The sequence below is a fragment of the Sardina pilchardus genome, chromosome 20 (assembly GCF_963854185.1).
Source record: "Sardina pilchardus chromosome 20, fSarPil1.1, whole genome shotgun sequence".
NCBI classification, from domain to species: domain Eukaryota; kingdom Metazoa; phylum Chordata; class Actinopteri; order Clupeiformes; family Clupeidae; genus Sardina; species Sardina pilchardus.
The window spans coordinates 161,546-180,671 of NC_085013.1; the positions used below are offsets into that span (position 1 = coordinate 161,546).

The 19,126-nt window shown below is 42.9% G+C and overlaps 11 non-coding genes across 11 annotated transcripts; all 11 read right to left on the bottom strand.

The window, feature by feature from the left end:
- Positions 1-956: 956 nt before the first annotated feature.
- On the bottom strand, positions 957-1,075 carry LOC134068288 (5S ribosomal RNA). Its single transcript, XR_009936667.1, has one exon. It is a non-coding gene; the product is annotated as a 5S ribosomal RNA (ribosomal RNA).
- Positions 1,076-2,695: 1,620 nt separating this feature from the next.
- Positions 2,696-2,814, bottom strand: LOC134068290 (5S ribosomal RNA). Its single transcript, XR_009936669.1, has one exon. It is a non-coding gene; the product is annotated as a 5S ribosomal RNA (ribosomal RNA).
- Positions 2,815-4,503: 1,689 nt separating this feature from the next.
- LOC134068318 (5S ribosomal RNA) lies at positions 4,504-4,622 on the bottom strand. The gene has a single exon (XR_009936695.1). It is a non-coding gene; the product is annotated as a 5S ribosomal RNA (ribosomal RNA).
- Positions 4,623-6,301: 1,679 nt separating this feature from the next.
- LOC134068242 (5S ribosomal RNA) lies at positions 6,302-6,420 on the bottom strand. The gene has a single exon (XR_009936625.1). It is a non-coding gene; the product is annotated as a 5S ribosomal RNA (ribosomal RNA).
- A 1,618-nt stretch (positions 6,421-8,038) lies between these two features.
- Positions 8,039-8,157, bottom strand: LOC134068291 (5S ribosomal RNA). Its single transcript, XR_009936670.1, has one exon. It is a non-coding gene; the product is annotated as a 5S ribosomal RNA (ribosomal RNA).
- Positions 8,158-9,772: 1,615 nt separating this feature from the next.
- LOC134068292 (5S ribosomal RNA) lies at positions 9,773-9,891 on the bottom strand. Its single transcript, XR_009936671.1, has one exon. It is a non-coding gene; the product is annotated as a 5S ribosomal RNA (ribosomal RNA).
- A 1,691-nt stretch (positions 9,892-11,582) lies between these two features.
- On the bottom strand, positions 11,583-11,701 carry LOC134068243 (5S ribosomal RNA). Its single transcript, XR_009936626.1, has one exon. It is a non-coding gene; the product is annotated as a 5S ribosomal RNA (ribosomal RNA).
- A 1,667-nt stretch (positions 11,702-13,368) lies between these two features.
- LOC134068244 (5S ribosomal RNA) lies at positions 13,369-13,487 on the bottom strand. Its single transcript, XR_009936627.1, has one exon. It is a non-coding gene; the product is annotated as a 5S ribosomal RNA (ribosomal RNA).
- A 1,618-nt stretch (positions 13,488-15,105) lies between these two features.
- LOC134068293 (5S ribosomal RNA) lies at positions 15,106-15,224 on the bottom strand. The gene has a single exon (XR_009936672.1). It is a non-coding gene; the product is annotated as a 5S ribosomal RNA (ribosomal RNA).
- A 1,615-nt stretch (positions 15,225-16,839) lies between these two features.
- Positions 16,840-16,958, bottom strand: LOC134068294 (5S ribosomal RNA). Its single transcript, XR_009936673.1, has one exon. It is a non-coding gene; the product is annotated as a 5S ribosomal RNA (ribosomal RNA).
- A 1,613-nt stretch (positions 16,959-18,571) lies between these two features.
- Positions 18,572-18,690, bottom strand: LOC134068245 (5S ribosomal RNA). Its single transcript, XR_009936628.1, has one exon. It is a non-coding gene; the product is annotated as a 5S ribosomal RNA (ribosomal RNA).
- Between the last annotated feature and the right edge of the window lie 436 nt (positions 18,691-19,126).

Here is a 19,126-nt window from a genome sequence, read left to right on the forward strand (position 1 = left end):
TACACATACCGGTCGGGATGCGGACGCTCCGAGTTGGGTCTCTGGCCAGTTAGGACTGCGCATTCAGGTCATGTGTTGTAAAGAGGGTTGTTTCGTGGATCCTCTTTGCTTCATCTTCGCCACGGAGAAAGAAAAAACAACTGCTCCTAATGCAGTTCTCTACTGGTGTGCTAGAGTCACTGGCAGCCAATGATCCATACATGTCCAGATGTACACTAGCGACAGAAAGCGTGGCGCTCCCTCCGGCGACGGAGACGTGAATGAGCGCTTCTCCTTAGCGCACGGTTTATATAGGCCTTATACGTAATAGTAGACACACGTCAATCGAATGCTGCATCTAATCCGACAACATAGGCTATGTAGTAGCAACTGCTGTCAAGCAAAACTTCAAGAAGCACGCTGATATTAGCTTTTCATATATCAATTCGCTGTGCGTAAAAACAGGACCTTTGGTCACTCGCTCTACTTGGACATCCTGAAACGAGTAACCTACAGTTGTTCAGGAAAACACTACAATATCTGGGATGTCGAAGGCCATGCAGACTATAGGCTATTTTCCATACTCAGACAGTGTTGAAAAAATTACTTTGCAGCTCTTGGGCGATTGAACACAGCGAGACCGGGAATTGTACAACACGGTGAAAACTACATCGAAAACAAAGCTGTCACCCCAAAAAATAAGCTAAACATTCCAGATGAAAACAAGCACTAAAACTCCCCCAATCCGCCAGCTGTTTACAGTCAACTCGTGCAATTTTTTCCGACCTGTTGCTGGCTTAGCCTATATTTCCTACCTATGTATTTATTCATTTATTTATTTATGTATTTCTTTATTTTGCTTTCAAACGGAGGAAGCAAATATTCAAAGGGGTTGGAACGTCTACGTACTAGGGAGCAGGCACGCACAGACAGACAGCCTGAAAAAAAAAAAAGTTTCACTGGCTGATGGAGAGAAAAGCTTACGGCACCTGGTATTCCCAGGCGGTCTCCCATCCAAGTACTAACCAGGCCCGACGCTGCTTAGCTTCCGAGATCGGACGAGATCGGGCGTGTTCAGCGTGGTATGGCCGTAAGCGAAAGCAACCGGCCAAAGTAACCTACTTAAAGCTCCCTAACCCGGGTTGGAGACGCGTGTGTTGTGAAAGGTGAGGTACGCTACATTGTGTTCAAGAAAACAAGGGCGCATTTTCCGCGTGGAGTTCAACTTTGAAAGTGAAGAATACAACAAATGGCATTTAAAACTTGGTAACATTTCCAATAACTGTTCCTTCTTTATCCTAAAAACGATGGGTACTGACAGAAGAGTTTGGTTAGGCAAGTGCACATACTTTACTCACAGTACAACATACATAGGGCAGCTTTATCTCTGATTAAAACGCTCACAGATTTGTTTAGAAGCTAAATAAATTGTAATGGTGACATAGCATGGCAAAAACCACTTGGTGTGTACACCATTTGAAACTACCACAAGTAAATTAGAAAATGTCACTGGAGTAAAAAAAAGCTCAGCTTTTCAAACAAAGATGATACTCAAAGCTAAGGAGAGAAATCAGTGTCTGGCCATGCATGAGAATATAAAACCACTAAGTATTTGATGGGATATAAAAAAAAAAAAAAATCCGTTTTTCTAAGCAGAGCGAAAACACAGGGGACGTTTCATTGGAGAGAACAGCCCTAATTTACAATTCATAAAATATGAGCTTCGTTTTAGAAACTTAGCCTCTCAATGAAAACAACGTACACATACCGGTTGGGATGCGGACGCTCCGAGTTGGGTCTCTGGCCAGTTAGGACTGCGCATTCAGGTCATGTGTTGTAAAGAGGGTTGTTTCGTGGATCCTCTTTGCTTCATCTTCGCCACGGAGAAAGAAAAAACAACTGCTCCAAATGCAGTTCTCTACTGGTGTGCTAGAGTCACTGGCAGCCAATGATCCATACATGTCCAGATGTACACTAGCGACAGAAAGCGTGGCGCTCCCTCCGGCGACGGAGACGTGAATGAGCGCTTCTCCTTAGCGCACGGTTTATATAGGCCTTATACGTAATAGTAGACACACGTCAATCGAATGCTGCATCTAATCCGACAACATAGGCTATGTAGTAGCAACTGCTGTCAAGCAAAACTTCATGAAGCACGCTGATATTAGCTTTTCATATATCAATTCGCTGTGCGTAAAAACAGGAACTTTGGTCACTCGCTCTACTTGGACATCCTGAAACGAGTAACCTACAGTTGTTCAGGAAAACACTACAATATCTGGGATGTCGAAGGCCATGCAGACTATAGGCTATTTTCCATACTCAGACAGTGTTGAAAAAATTACTTTGCAGCTCTTGGGCGAATGAACACAGCGAGACCGGGAATTGTACAACACGGTGAAAACTACATAGAAAACAAAGCTGTCACCCCAAAAAATAAGCTAAACATTCCAGATGAAAACAAGCACTAAAACTCCCCCAATCCGCCAGCTGTTTACAGTCAACTCGTGCAATTTTTTTCCGACCTGTTGCTGGCTTAGCCTATATTTCCTACCTATGCATTTATTTATTTATTTATTTATGTATTTCTTTATTTTGCTTTCAAACGGAGGAAGCAAATATTCAAAGGGGTTGGAACGTCTACGTACTAGGGAGCAGGCACGCACAGACAGACAGCCTGAAAAAAAAAAAAGTTTCACTGGCTGATGGAGAGAAAAGCTTACGGCACCTGGTATTCCCAGGCGGTCTCCCATCCAAGTACTAACCAGGCCCGACGCTGCTTAGCTTCCGAGATCGGACGAGATCGGGCGTGTTCAGCGTGGTATGGCCGTAAGCGAAAGCAACCGGCCAAAGTAACCTACTTAAAGCTCCCTAACCCGGGTTGGAGACGCGTGCTACATTGTGTTCAAGAAAACAAGGGCGCATTTTCCGCGTGGAGTTCAACTTTGAAAGTGAAGAATACAACAAATGGCATTTAAAACTTGGTAACATTTCCAATAACTGTTCCTTCTTTATCCTAAAAACGATGGGTACTGACAGAAGAGTTTGGTTAGGCAAGTGCACATACTTTACTCACAGTACAACATACATAGGGCAGCTTTATCTCTGATTAAAACGCTCACAGATTTGTTTAGAAGCTAAATAAATTGTAATGGTGACATAGCATGGCAAAAACCACTTGGTGTGTACACCATTTGAAACTACCACAAGTAAATTAGAAAATGTCACTGGAGTAAAAAAAAGCTCAGCTTTTCAAACAAAGATGATACTTCGCTTTGGACAAAGGCGTCTGCTAAATAACCATAGCCATAGCCATAGCCATAGCCATAGCCATAGCCATAGCCATAGCCATAGCCATAGCCATACTCAAAGCTAAGGAGAGAAATCAGTGTCTGGCCATGCATGAGAATATAAAACCACTAAGTATTTGATGGGATATTAAAAAAAAATCCGTTTTTCTAAGCAGAGCGAAAACACAGGGGACGTTTCATTGGAGAGAACAGCCCTAATTTACAATTCATAAAATATGAGCTTCGTTTTAGAAACTTAGCCTCTCAATGAAAACAACGTACACATACCGGTCGGGATGCGGACGCTCCGAGTTGGGTCTCTGGCCAGTTAGGACTGCGCATTCAGGTCATGTGTTGTAAAGAGGGTTGTTTCGTGGATCCTCTTTGCTTCATCTTCGCCACGGAGAAAGAAAAAACAACTGCTCCTAATGCAGTTCTCTACTGGTGTGCTAGAGTCACTGGCAGCCAATGATCCATACATGTCCAGATGTACACTAGCGACAGAAAGCGTGGCGCTCCCTCCGGCGACGGAGACGTGAATGAGCGCTTCTCCTTAGCGCACGGTTTATATAGGCCTTATACGTAATAGTAGACACACGTCAATCGAATGCTGCATCTAATCCGACAACATAGGCTATGTAGTAGCAACTGCTGTCAAGCAAAACTTCATGAAGCACGCTGATATTAGCTTTTCATATATCAATTCGCTGTGCGTAAAAACAGGACCTTTGGTCACTCGCTCTACTTGGACATCCTGAAACGAGTAACCTACAGTTGTTCAGGAAAACACTACAATATCTGGGATGTCGAAGGCCATGCAGACTATAGGCTATTTTCCATACTCAGACAGTGTTGAAAAATTACTTTGCAGCTCTTGGGCGAATGAACACAGCGAGACCGGGAATTGTACAACACGGTGAAAACTACATCGAAAACAAAGCTGTCACCCCAAAAAATAAGCTAAACATTCCAGATGAAAACAAGCACTAAAACTCCCCCAATCCGCCAGCTGTTTACAGTCAACTCGTGCAATTTTTTCCGACCTGTTGCTGGCTTAGCCTATATTTCCTACCTATGTATTTATTTATTTATTTATTTATGTATTTATTTATTTTGCTTTCAAACGGAGGAAGCAAATATTCAAAGGGGTTGGAACGTCTACGTACTAGGGAGCAGGCACGCACAGACAGACAGCCTGAAAAAAAAAAAAGTTTCACTGGCTGATGGAGAGAAAAGCTTACGGCACCTGGTATTCCCAGGCGGTCTCCCATCCAAGTACTAACCAGGCCCGACGTTGCTTAGCTTCCGAGATCGGACGAGATCGGGCGTGTTCAGCGTGGTATGGCCGTAAGCGAAAGCAACCGGCCAAAGTAACCTACTTAAAGCTCCCTAACCCGGGTTGGAGACGCGTGCTACATTGTGTTCAAGAAAACAAGGGCGCATTTTCCGCGTGGAGTTCAACTTTGAAAGTGAAGAATACAACAAATGGCATTTAAAACTTGGTAACATTTCCAATAACTGTTCCTTCTTTATCCTAAAAACGATGGGTACTGACAGAAGAGTTTGGTTAGGCAAGTGCACATACTTTACTCACAGTACAACATACATAGGGCAGCTTTATCTCTGATTAAAACGCTCACAGATTTGTTTAGAAGCTAAATAAATTGTAATGGTGACATAGCATGGCAAAAACCACTTGGTGTGTACACCATTTGAAACTACCACAAGTAAATTAGAAAATGTCACTGGAGTAAAAAAAAGCTCAGCTTTTCAAACAAAGATGATACTTCGCTTTGGACAAAGGCGTCTGCTAAATAACCATAGCCATAGCCATAGCCATAGCCATAGCCATAGCCATAGCCATAGCCATACTCAAAGCTAAGGAGAGAAATCAGTGTCTGGCCATGCATGAGAATATAAAACCACTAAGTATTTCATGGGATATAAAAAAAATAAATCCGTTTTTCTAAGCAGAGCGAAAACACAGGGGACGTTTCATTGGAGAGAACAGCCCTAATTTACAATTCATAAAATATGAGCTTCGTTTTAGAAACTTAGCCTCTCAATGAAAACAACGTACACATACCGGTCGGGATGCGGACGCTCCGAGTTGGGTCTCTGGCCAGTTAGGACTGCGCATTCAGGTCATGTGTTGTAAAGAGGGTTGTTTCGTGGATCCTCTTTGCTTCATCTTCGCCACGGAGAAAGAAAAAACAACTGCTCCTAATGCAGTTCTCTACTGGTGTGCTAGAGTCACTGGCAGCCAATGATCCATACATGTCCAGATGTACACTAGCGACAGAAAGCGTGGCGCTCCCTCCGGCGACGGAGACGTGAATGAGCGCTTCTCCTTAGCGCACGGTTTATATAGGCCTTATACGTAATAGTAGACACACGTCAATCGAATGCTGCATCTAATCCGACAACATAGGCTATGTAGTAGCAACTGCTGTCAAGCAAAACTTCATGAAGCACGCTGATATTAGCTTTTCATATATCAATTCGCTGTGCGTAAAAACAGGACCTTTGGTCACTCGCTCTACTTGGACATCCTGAAACGAGTAACCTACAGTTGTTCAGGAAAACACTACAATATCTGGGATGTCGAAGGCCATGCAGACTATAGGCTATTTTCCATACTCAGACAGTGTTGAAAAATTACTTTGCAGCTCTTGGGCGAATGAACACAGCGAGACCGGGAATTGTACAACACGGTGAAAACTACATCGAAAACAAAGCTGTCACCCCAAAAAATAAGCTAAACATTCCAGATGAAAACAAGCACTAAAACTCCCCCAATCCGCCAGCTGTTTACAGTCAACTCGTGCAATTTTTTCCGACCTGTTGCTGGCTTAGCCTATATTTCCTACCTATGTATTTATTTATTTATTTATTTATGTATTTATTTATTTTGCTTTCAAACGGAGGAAGCAAATATTCAAAGGGGTTGGAACGTCTACGTACTAGGGAGCAGGCACGCACAGACAGACAGCCTGAAAAAAAAAAAAGTTTCACTGGCTGATGGAGAGAAAAGCTTACGGCACCTGGTATTCCCAGGCGGTCTCCCATCCAAGTACTAACCAGGCCCGACGTTGCTTAGCTTCCGAGATCGGACGAGATCGGGCGTGTTCAGCGTGGTATGGCCGTAAGCGAAAGCAACCGGCCAAAGTAACCTACTTAAAGCTCCCTAACCCGGGTTGGAGACGCGTGTGTTGTGAAAGGTGAGGTACGCTACATTGTGTTCAAGAAAACAAGGGCGCATTTTCCTCGTGGAGTTCAACTTTGAAAGTGAAGAATACAACAAATGGCATTTAAAACTTGGTAACATTTCCAATAACTGTTCCTTCTTTATCCTAAAAACGATGGGTACTGACAGAAGAGTTTGGTTAGGCAAGTGCACATACTTTACTCACAGTACAACATACATAGGGCAGCTTTATCTCTGATTAAAACGCTCACAGATTTGTTTAGAAGCTAAATAAATTGTAATGGTGACATAGCATGGCAAAAACCACTTGGTGTGTACACCATTTGAAACTACCACAAGTAAATTAGAAAATGTCACTGGAGTAAAAAAAAAGCTCAGCTTTTCAAACAAAGATGATACTCAAAGCTAAGGAGAGAAATCAGTGTCTGGCCATGCATGAGAATATAAAACCACTAAGTATTTGATGGGATTTAAAAAAAAAAAAATCCGTTTTTCTAAGCAGAGCGAAAACACAGGAGACGTTTCATTGGAGAGAACAGCCCTAATTTACAATTCATAAAATATGAGCTTCGTTTTAGAAACTTAGCCTCTCAATGAAAACAACGTACACATACCGGTCGGGATGCGGACGCTCCGAGTTGGGTCTCTGGCCAGTTAGGACTGCGCATTCAGGTCATGTGTTGTAAAGAGGGTTGTTTCGTGGATCCTCTTTGCTTCATCTTCGCCACGGAGAAAGAAAAAACAACTGCTCCTAATGCAGTTCTCTACTGGTGTGCTAGAGTCACTGGCAGCCAATGATCCATACATGTCCAGATGTACACTAGCGACAGAAAGCGTGGCGCTCCCTCCGGCGACGGAGACGTGAATGAGCGCTTCTCCTTAGCGCACGGTTTATATAGGCCTTATACGTAATAGTAGACACACGTCAATCGAATGCTGCATCTAATCCGACAACATAGGCTATGTAGTAGCAACTGCTGTCAAGCAAAACTTCAAGAAGCACGCTGATATTAGCTTTTCATATATCAATTCGCTGTGCGTAAAAACAGGACCTTTGGTCACTCGCTCTACTTGGACATCCTGAAACGAGTAACCTACAGTTGTTCAGGAAAACACTACAATATCTGGGATGTCGAAGGCCATGCAGACTATAGGCTATTTTCCATACTCAGACAGTGTTGAAAAAATTACTTTGCAGCTCTTGGGCGAATGAACACAGCGAGACCGGGAATTGTACAACACGGTGAAAACTACATCGAAAACAAAGCTGTCACCCCAAAAAATAAGCTAAACATTCCAGATGAAAACAAGCACTAAAACTCCCCCAATCCGCCAGCTGTTTACAGTCAACTCGTGCAATTTTTTCCGACCTGTTGCTGGCTTAGCCTATATTTCCTACCTATGTATTTATTCATTTATTTATTTATGTATTTCTTTATTTTGCTTTCAAACGGAGGAAGCAAATATTCAAAGGGGTTGGAACGTCTACGTACTAGGGAGCAGGCACGCACAGACAGACAGCCTGAAAAAAAAAAAAGTTTCACTGGCTGATGGAGAGAAAAGCTTACGGCACCTGGTATTCCCAGGCGGTCTCCCATCCAAGTACTAACCAGGCCCGACGCTGCTTAGCTTCCGAGATCGGACGAGATCGGGCGTGTTCAGCGTGGTATGGCCGTAAGCGAAAGCAACCGGCCAAAGTAACCTACTTAAAGCTCCCTAACCCGGGTTGGAGACGCGTGTGTTGTGAAAGGTGAGGTACGCTACATTGTGTTCAAGAAAACAAGGGCGCATTTTCCGCGTGGAGTTCAACTTTGAAAGTGAAGAATACAACAAATGGCATTTAAAACTTGGTAACATTTCCAATAACTGTTCCTTCTTTATCCTAAAAACGATGGGTACTGACAGAAGAGTTTGGTTAGGCAAGTGCACATACTTTACTCACAGTACAACATACATAGGGCAGCTTTATCTCTGATTAAAACGCTCACAGATTTGTTTAGAAGCTAAATAAATTGTAATGGTGACATAGCATGGCAAAAACCACTTGGTGTGTACACCATTTGAAACTACCACAAGTAAATTAGAAAATGTCACTGGAGTAAAAAAAAGCTAAGCTTTTCAAACAAAGATGATACTCAAAGCTAAGGAGAGAAATCAGTGTCTGGCCATGCATGAGAATATAAAACCACTAAGTATTTGATGGGATATAAAAAAAAAAAAATCCGTTTTTCTAAGCAGAGCGAAAACACAGGGGACGTTTCATTGGAGAACAGCCCTAATTTACAATTCATAAAATATGAGCTTCGTTTTAGAAACTTAGCCTCTCAATGAAAACAACGTACACATACCGGTTGGGATGCGGACGCTCCGAGTTGGGTCTCTGGCCAGTTAGGACTGCGCATTCAGGTCATGTGTTGTAAAGAGGGTTGTTTCGTGGATCCTCTTTGCTTCATCTTCGCCACGGAGAAAGAAAAAACAACTGCTCCTAATGCAGTTCTCTACTGGTGTGCTAGAGTCACTGGCAGCCAATGATCCATACATGTCCAGATGTACACTAGCGACAGAAAGCGTGGCGCTCCCTCCGGCGTCGGAGACGTGAATGAGCGCTTCTCCTTAGCGCACGGTTTATATAGGCCTTATACGTAATAGTAGACACACGTCAATCGAATGCTGCATCTAATCCGACAACATAGGCTATGTAGTAGCAACTGCTGTCAAGCAAAACTTCAAGAAGCACGCTGATATTAGCTTTTCATATATCAATTCGCTGTGCGTAAAAACAGGACCTTTGGTCACTCGCTCTACTTGGACATCCTGAAACGAGTAACCTACAGTTGTTCAGGAAAACACTACAATATCTGGGATGTCGAAGGCCATGCAGACTATAGGCTATTTTCCATACTCAGACAGTGTTGAAAAAATTACTTTGCAGCTCTTGGGCGAATGAACACAGCGAGACCGGGAATTGTACAACACGGTGAAAACTACATCGAAAACAAAGCTGTCACCCCAAAAAATAAGCTAAACATTCCAGATGAAAACAAGCACTAAAACTCCCCCAATCCGCCAGCTGTTTACAGTCAACTCGTGCAATTTTTTCCGACCTGTTGCTGGCTTAGCCTATATTTCCTACCTATGTATTTATTCATTTATTTATTTATGTATTTCTTTATTTTGCTTTCAAACGGAGGAAGCAAATATTCAAAGGGGTTGGAACGTCTACGTACTAGGGAGCAGGCACGCACAGACAGACAGCCTGAAAAAAAAAAAAGTTTCACTGGCTGATGGAGAGAAAAGCTTACGGCACCTGGTATTCCCAGGCGGTCTCCCATCCAAGTACTAACCAGGCCCGACGCTGCTTAGCTTCCGAGATCGGACGAGATCGGGCGTGTTCAGCGTGGTATGGCCGTAAGCGAAAGCAACCGGCCAAAGTAACCTACTTAAAGCTCCCTAACCCGGGTTGGAGACGCGTGCTACATTGTGTTCAAGAAAACAAGGGCGCATTTTCCGCGTGGAGTTCAACTTTGAAAGTGAAGAATACAACAAATGGCATTTAAAACTTGGTAACATTTCCAATAACTGTTCCTTCTTTATCCTAAAAACGATGGGTACTGACAGAAGAGTTTGGTTAGGCAAGTGCACATACTTTACTCACAGTACAACATACATAGGGCAGCTTTATCTCTGATTAAAACGCTCACAGATTTGTTTAGAAGCTAAATAAATTGTAATGGTGACATAGCATGGCAAAAACCACTTGGTGTGTACACCATTTGAAACTACCACAAGTAAATTAGAAAATGTCACTGGAGTAAAAAAAAGCTCAGCTTTTCAAACAAAGATGATACTTCGCTTTGGACAAAGGCGTCTGCTAAATAACCATAGCCATAGCCATAGCCATAGCCATAGCCATAGCCATAGCCATAGCCATAGCCATAGCCATACTCAAAGCTAAGGAGAGAAATCAGTGTCTGGCCATGCATGAGAATATAAAACCACTAAGTATTTGATGGGATATAAAAAAAAAAAATCCGTTTTTCTAAGCAGAGCGAAAACACAGGGGACGTTTCATTGGAGAGAACAGCCCTAATTTACAATTCATAAAATATGAGCTTCGTTTTAGAAACTTAGCCTCTCAATGAAAACAACGTACACATACCGGTCGGGATGCGGACGCTCCGAGTTGGGTCTCTGGCCAGTTAGGACTGCGCATTCAGGTCATGTGTTGTAAAGAGGGTTGTTTCGTGGATCCTCTTTGCTTCATCTTCGCCACGGAGAAAGAAAAAACAACTGCTCCTAATGCAGTTCTCTACTGGTGTGCTAGAGTCACTGGCAGCCAATGATCCATACATGTCCAGATGTACACTAGCGACAGAAAGCGTGGCGCTCCCTCCGGCGACGGAGACGTGAATGAGCGCTTCTCCTTAGCGCACGGTTTATATAGGCCTTATACGTAATAGTAGACACACGTCAATCGAATGCTGCATCTAATCCGACAACATAGGCTATGTAGTAGCAACTGCTGTCAAGCAAAACTTCATGAAGCACGCTGATATTAGCTTTTCATATATCAATTCGCTGTGCGTAAAAACAGGACCTTTGGTCACTCGCTCTACTTGGACATCCTGAAACGAGTAACCTACAGTTGTTCAGGAAAACACTACAATATCTGGGATGTCGAAGGCCATGCAGACTATAGGCTATTTTCCATACTCAGACAGTGTTGAAAAATTACTTTGCAGCTCTTGGGCGAATGAACACAGCGAGACCGGGAATTGTACAACACGGTGAAAACTACATCGAAAACAAAGCTGTCACCCCAAAAAATAAGCTAAACATTCCAGATGAAAACAAGCACTAAAACTCCCCCAATCCGCCAGCTGTTTACAGTCAACTCGTGCAATTTTTTCCGACCTGTTGCTGGCTTAGCCTATATTTCCTACCTATGTATTTATTTATTTATTTATTTATGTATTTATTTATTTTGCTTTCAAACGGAGGAAGCAAATATTCAAAGGGGTTGGAACGTCTACGTACTAGGGAGCAGGCACGCACAGACAGACAGCCTGAAAAAAAAAAAAGTTTCACTGGCTGATGGAGAGAAAAGCTTACGGCACCTGGTATTCCCAGGCGGTCTCCCATCCAAGTACTAACCAGGCCCGACGTTGCTTAGCTTCCGAGATCGGACGAGATCGGGCGTGTTCAGCGTGGTATGGCCGTAAGCGAAAGCAACCGGCCAAAGTAACCTACTTAAAGCTCCCTAACCCGGGTTGGAGACGCGTGCTACATTGTGTTCAAGAAAACAAGGGCGCATTTTCCGCGTGGAGTTCAACTTTGAAAGTGAAGAATACAACAAATGGCATTTAAAACTTGGTAACATTTCCAATAACTGTTCCTTCTTTATCCTAAAAACGATGGGTACTGACAGAAGAGTTTGGTTAGGCAAGTGCACATACTTTACTCACAGTACAACATACATAGGGCAGCTTTATCTCTGATTAAAACGCTCACAGATTTGTTTAGAAGCTAAATAAATTGTAATGGTGACATAGCATGGCAAAAACCACTTGGTGTGTACACCATTTGAAACTACCACAAGTAAATTAGAAAATGTCACTGGAGTAAAAAAAAGCTCAGCTTTTCAAACAAAGATGATACTTCGCTTTGGACAAAGGCGTCTGCTAAATAACCATAGCCATAGCCATAGCCATAGCCATAGCCATAGCCATACTCAAAGCTAAGGAGAGAAATCAGTGTCTGGCCATGCATGAGAATATAAAACCACTAAGTATTTGATGGGATATAAAAAAAAAAAATCCGTTTTTCTAAGCAGAGCGAAAACACAGGGGACGTTTCATTGGAGAGAACAGCCCTAATTTACAATTCATAAAATATGAGCTTCGTTTTAGAAACTTAGCCTCTCAATGAAAACAACGTACACATACCGGTCGGGATGCGGACGCTCCGAGTTGGGTCTCTGGCCAGTTAGGACTGCGCATTCAGGTCATGTGTTGTAAAGAGGGTTGTTTCGTGGATCCTCTTTGCTTCATCTTCGCCACGGAGAAAGAAAAAACAACTGCTCCTAATGCAGTTCTCTACTGGTGTGCTAGAGTCACTGGCAGCCAATGATCCATACATGTCCAGATGTACACTAGCGACAGAAAGCGTGGCGCTCCCTCCGGCGACGGAGACGTGAATGAGCGCTTCTCCTTAGCGCACGGTTTATATAGGCCTTATACGTAATAGTAGACACACGTCAATCGAATGCTGCATCTAATCCGACAACATAGGCTATGTAGTAGCAACTGCTGTCAAGCAAAACTTCATGAAGCACGCTGATATTAGCTTTTCATATATCAATTCGCTGTGCGTAAAAACAGGACCTTTGGTCACTCGCTCTACTTGGACATCCTGAAACGAGTAACCTACAGTTGTTCAGGAAAACACTACAATATCTGGGATGTCGAAGGCCATGCAGACTAAAGGCTATTTTCCATACTCAGACAGTGTTGAAAAATTACTTTGCAGCTCTTGGGCGAATGAACACAGCGAGACCGGGAATTGTACAACACGGTGAAAACTACATCGAAAACAAAGCTGTCACCCCAAAAAATAAGCTAAACATTCCAGATGAAAACAAGCACTAAAACTCCCCCAATCCGCCAGCTGTTTACAGTCAACTCGTGCAATTTTTTCCGACCTGTTGCTGGCTTAGCCTATATTTCCTACCTATGTATTTATTTATTTATTTATTTATGTATTTATTTATTTTGCTTTCAAACGGAGGAAGCAAATATTCAAAGGGGTTGGAACGTCTACGTACTAGGGAGCAGGCACGCACAGACAGACAGCCTGAAAAAAAAAAAAGTTTCACTGGCTGATGGAGAGAAAAGCTTACGGCACCTGGTATTCCCAGGCGGTCTCCCATCCAAGTACTAACCAGGCCCGACGTTGCTTAGCTTCCGAGATCGGACGAGATCGGGCGTGTTCAGCGTGGTATGGCCGTAAGCGAAAGCAACCGGCCAAAGTAACCTACTTAAAGCTCCCTAACCCGGGTTGGAGACGCGTGTGTTGTGAAAGGTGAGGTACGCTACATTGTGTTCAAGAAAACAAGGGCGCATTTTCCGCGTGGAGTTCAACTTTGAAAGTGAAGAATACAACAAATGGCATTTAAAACTTGGTAACATTTCCAATAACTGTTCCTTCTTTATCCTAAAAACGATGGGTACTGACAGAAGAGTTTGGTTAGGCAAGTGCACATACTTTACTCACAGTACAACATACATAGGGCAGCTTTATCTCTGATTAAAACGCTCACAGATTTGTTTAGAAGCTAAATAAATTGTAATGGTGACATAGCATGGCAAAAACCACTTGGTGTGTACACCATTTGAAACTACCACAAGTAAATTAGAAAATGTCACTGGAGTAAAAAAAAAGCTCAGCTTTTCAAACAAAGATGATACTCAAAGCTAAGGAGAGAAATCAGTGTCTGGCCATGCATGAGAATATAAAACCACTAAGTATTTGATGGGATTTAAAAAAAAAAAAATCCGTTTTTCTAAGCAGAGCGAAAACACAGGAGACGTTTCATTGGAGAGAACAGCCCTAATTTACAATTCATAAAATATGAGCTTCGTTTTAGAAACTTAGCCTCTCAATGAAAACAACGTACACATACCGGTCGGGATGCGGACGCTCCGAGTTGGGTCTCTGGCCAGTTAGGACTGCGCATTCAGGTCATGTGTTGTAAAGAGGGTTGTTTCGTGGATCCTCTTTGCTTCATCTTCGCCACGGAGAAAGAAAAAACAACTGCTCCTAATGCAGTTCTCTACTGGTGTGCTAGAGTCACTGGCAGCCAATGATCCATACATGTCCAGATGTACACTAGCGACAGAAAGCGTGGCGCTCCCTCCGGCGACGGAGACGTGAATGAGCGCTTCTCCTTAGCGCACGGTTTATATAGGCCTTATACGTAATAGTAGACACACGTCAATCGAATGCTGCATCTAATCCGACAACATAGGCTATGTAGTAGCAACTGCTGTCAAGCAAAACTTCAAGAAGCACGCTGATATTAGCTTTTCATATATCAATTCGCTGTGCGTAAAAACAGGACCTTTGGTCACTCGCTCTACTTGGACATCCTGAAACGAGTAACCTACAGTTGTTCAGGAAAACACTACAATATCTGGGATGTCGAAGGCCATGCAGACTATAGGCTATTTTCCATACTCAGACAGTGTTGAAAAAATTACTTTGCAGCTCTTGGGCGAATGAACACAGCGAGACCGGGAATTGTACAACACGGTGAAAACTACATCGAAAACAAAGCTGTCACCCCAAAAAATAAGCTAAACATTCCAGATGAAAACAAGCACTAAAACTCCCCCAATCCGCCAGCTGTTTACAGTCAACTCGTGCAATTTTTTCCGACCTGTTGCTGGCTTAGCCTATATTTCCTACCTATGTATTTATTCATTTATTTATTTATGTATTTCTTTATTTTGCTTTCAAACGGAGGAAGCAAATATTCAAAGGGGTTGGAACGTCTACGTACTAGGGAGCAGGCACGCACAGACAGACAGCCTGAAAAAAAAAAAAGTTTCACTGGCTGATGGAGAGAAAAGCTTACGGCACCTGGTATTCCCAGGCGGTCTCCCATCCAAGTACTAACCAGGCCCGACGCTGCTTAGCTTCCGAGATCGGACGAGATCGGGCGTGTTCAGCGTGGTATGGCCGTAAGCGAAAGCAACCGGCCAAAGTAACCTACTTAAAGCTCCCTAACCCGGGTTGGAGACGCGTGTGTTGTGAAAGGTGAGGTACGCTACATTGTGTTCAAGAAAACAAGGGCGCATTTTCCGCGTGGAGTTCAACTTTGAAAGTGAAGAATACAACAAATGGCATTTAAAACTTGGTAACATTTCCAATAACTGTTCCTTCTTTATCCTAAAAACGATGGGTACTGACAGAAGAGTTTGGTTAGGCAAGTGCACATACTTTACTCACAGTACAACATACATAGGGCAGCTTTATCTCTGATTAAAACGCTCACAGATTTGTTTAGAAGCTAAATAAATTGTAATGGTGACATAGCATGGCAAAAACCACTTGGTGTGTACACCATTTGAAACTACCACAAGTAAATTAGAAAATGTCACTGGAGTAAAAAAAAGCTCAGCTTTTCAAACAAAGATGATACTCAAAGCTAAGGAGAGAAATCAGTGTCTGGCCATGCATGAGAATATAAAACCACTAAGTATTTGATGGGATATAAAAAAAAAAAAATCCGTTTTTCTAAGCAGAGCGAAAACACAGGGGACGTTTCATTGGAGAACAGCCCTAATTTACAATTCATAAAATATGAGCTTCGTTTTAGAAACTTAGCCTCTCAATGAAAACAACGTACACATACCGGTTGGGATGCGGACGCTCCGAGTTGGGTCTCTGGCCAGTTAGGACTGCGCATTCAGGTCATGTGTTGTAAAGAGGGTTGTTTCGTGGATCCTCTTTGCTTCATCTTCGCCACGGAGAAAGAAAAAACAACTGCTCCTAATGCAGTTCTCTACTGGTGTGCTAGAGTCACTGGCAGCCAATGATCCATACATGTCCAGATGTACACTAGCGACAGAAAGCGTGGCGCTCCCTCCGGCGACGGAGACGTGAATGAGCGCTTCTCCTTAGCGCACGGTTTATATAGGCCTTATACGTAATAGTAGACACACGTCAATCGAATGCTGCATCTAATCCGACAACATAGGCTATGTAGTAGCAACTGCTGTCAAGCAAAACTTCAAGAAGCACGCTGATATTAGCTTTTCATATATCAATTCGCTGTGCGTAAAAACAGGACCTTTGGTCACTCGCTCTACTTGGACATCCTGAAACGAGTAACCTACAGTTGTTCAGGAAAACACTACAATATCTGGGATGTCGAAGGCCATGCAGACTATAGGCTATTTTCCATACTCAGACAGTGTTGAAAAAATTACTTTGCAGCTCTTGGGCGAATGAACACAGCGAGACCGGGAATTGTACAACACGGTGAAAACTACATCGAAAACAAAGCTGTCACCCCAAAAAATAAGCTAAACATTCCAGATGAAAACAAGCACTAAAACTCCCCCAATCCGCCAGCTGTTTACAGTCAACTCGTGCAATTTTTTCCGACCTGTTGCTGGCTTAGCCTATATTTCCTACCTATGTATTTATTCATTTATTTATTTATGTATTTCTTTATTTTGCTTTCAAACGGAGGAAGCAAATATTCAAAAGGGTTGGAACGTCTACGTACTAGGGAGCAGGCACGCACAGACAGACAGCCTGAAAAAAAAAAAAGTTTCACTGGCTGATGGAGAGAAAAGCTTACGGCACCTGGTATTCCCAGGCGGTCTCCCATCCAAGTACTAACCAGGCCCGACGCTGCTTAGCTTCCGAGATCGGACGAGATCGGGCGTGTTCAGCGTGGTATGGCCGTAAGCGAAAACACGGCCAAAGTAACCTACTTAAAGCTCCCTAACCCGGGTTGGAGACGCGTGTGTTGTGAAAGGTGAGGTACGCTACATTGTGTTCAAGAAAACAAGGGCGCATTTTCCGCGTGGAGTTCAACTTTGAAAGTGAAGAATACAACAAATGGCATTTAAAACTTGGTAACATTTCCAATAACTGTTCCTTCTTTATCCTAAAAACGATGGGTACTGACAGAAGAGTTTGGTTAGGCAAGTGCACATACTTTACTCACAGTACAACATACATAGGGCAGCTTTATCTCTGATTAAAACGCTCACAGATTTGTTTAGAAGCTAAATAAATTGTAATGGTGACATAGCATGGCAAAAACCACTTGGTGTGTACACCATTTGAAACTACCACAAGTAAATTAGAAAATGTCACTGGAGTAAAAAAAAGCTCAGCTTTTCAAACAAAGATGATACTCAAAGCTAAGGAGAGAAATCAGTGTCTGGCCATGCATGAGAATATAAAACCACTAAGTATTTGATGGGATATAAAAAAAAAAAATCCGTTTTTCTAAGCAGAGCGAAAACACAGGGGACGTTTCATTGGAGAGAACAGCCCTAATTTACAATTCATAAAATATGAGCTTCGTTTTAGAAACTTAGCCTCTCAATGAAAACAACGTACACATACCGGTCGGGATGCGGACGCTCCGAGTTGGGTCTCTGGCCAGTTAGGACTGCGCATTCAGGTCATGTGTTGTAAAGAGGGTTGTTTCGTGGATCCTCTTTGCTTCATCTTCGCCACGGAGAAAGAAAAAACAACTGCTCCTAATGCAGTTCTCTACTGGTGTGCTAGAGTCACTGGCAGCCAATGATCCATACATGTCCAGATGTACACTAGCGACAGAAAGCGTGGCGCTCCCTCCGGCGACGGAGACGTGAATGAGCGCTTCTCCTTAGCGCACGGTTTATATAGGCCTTATACGTAATAGTAGACACACGTCAATCGAATGCTGCATCTAATCCGACAACATAGGCTATGTAGTAGCAACTGCTGTCAAGCAAAACTTCATGAAGCACGCTGATATTAGCTTTTCATATATCAATTCGCTGTGCGTAAAAACAGGACCTTTGGTCACTCGCTCTACTTGGACATCCTGAAACGAGTAACCTACAGTTGTTCAGGAAAACACTACAATATCTGGGATGTCGAAGGCCATGCAGACTATAGGCTATTTTCCATACTCAGACAGTGTTGAAAAATTACTTTGCAGCTCTTGGGCGAATGAACACAGCGAGACCGGGAATTGTACAACACGGTGAAAACTACATCGAAAACAAAGCTGTCACCCCAAAAAATAAGCTAAACATTCCAGATGAAAACAAGCACTAAAACTCCCCCAATCCGCCAGCTGTTTACAGTCAACTCGTGCAATTTTTTCCGACCTGTTGCTGGCTTAGCCTATATTTCCTACCTATGTATTTATTTATTTATTTATTTATGTATTTATTTATTTTGCTTTCAAACGGAGGAAGCAAATATTCAAAGGGGTTGGAACGTCTACGTACTAGGGAGCAGGCACGCACAGACAGACAGCCTGAAAAAAAAAAAAGTTTCACTGGCTGATGGAGAGAAAAGCTTACGGCACCTGGTATTCCCAGGCGGTCTCCCATCCAAGTACTAACCAGGCCCGACGTTGCTTAGCTTCCGAGATCGGACGAGATCGGGCGTGTTCAGCGTGGTATGGCCGTAAGCGAAAGCAACCGGCCAAAGTAACCTACTTAAAGCTCCCTAACCCGGGTTGGAGACGCGTGCTACATTGTGTTCAAGAAAACAAGGGCGCATTTTCCGCGTGGAGTTCAACTTTGAAAGTGAAGAATACAACAAATGGCATTTAAAACTTGGTAACATTTCCAATAACTGTTCCTTCTTTATCCTAAAAACGATGGGTACTGACAGAAGAGTTTGGTTAGGCAAGTGCACATACTTTACTCACAGTACAACATACATAGGGCAGCTTTATCTCTGATTAAAACGCTCACAGATTTGTTTAGAAGCTAAATAAATTGTAATGGTGACATAGCATGGCAAAAACCACTTGGTGTGTACACCATTTGAAACTACCACAAGTAAATTAGAAAATGTCACTGGAGTAAAAAAAAGCTCAGCTTTTCAAACAAAGATGATACTT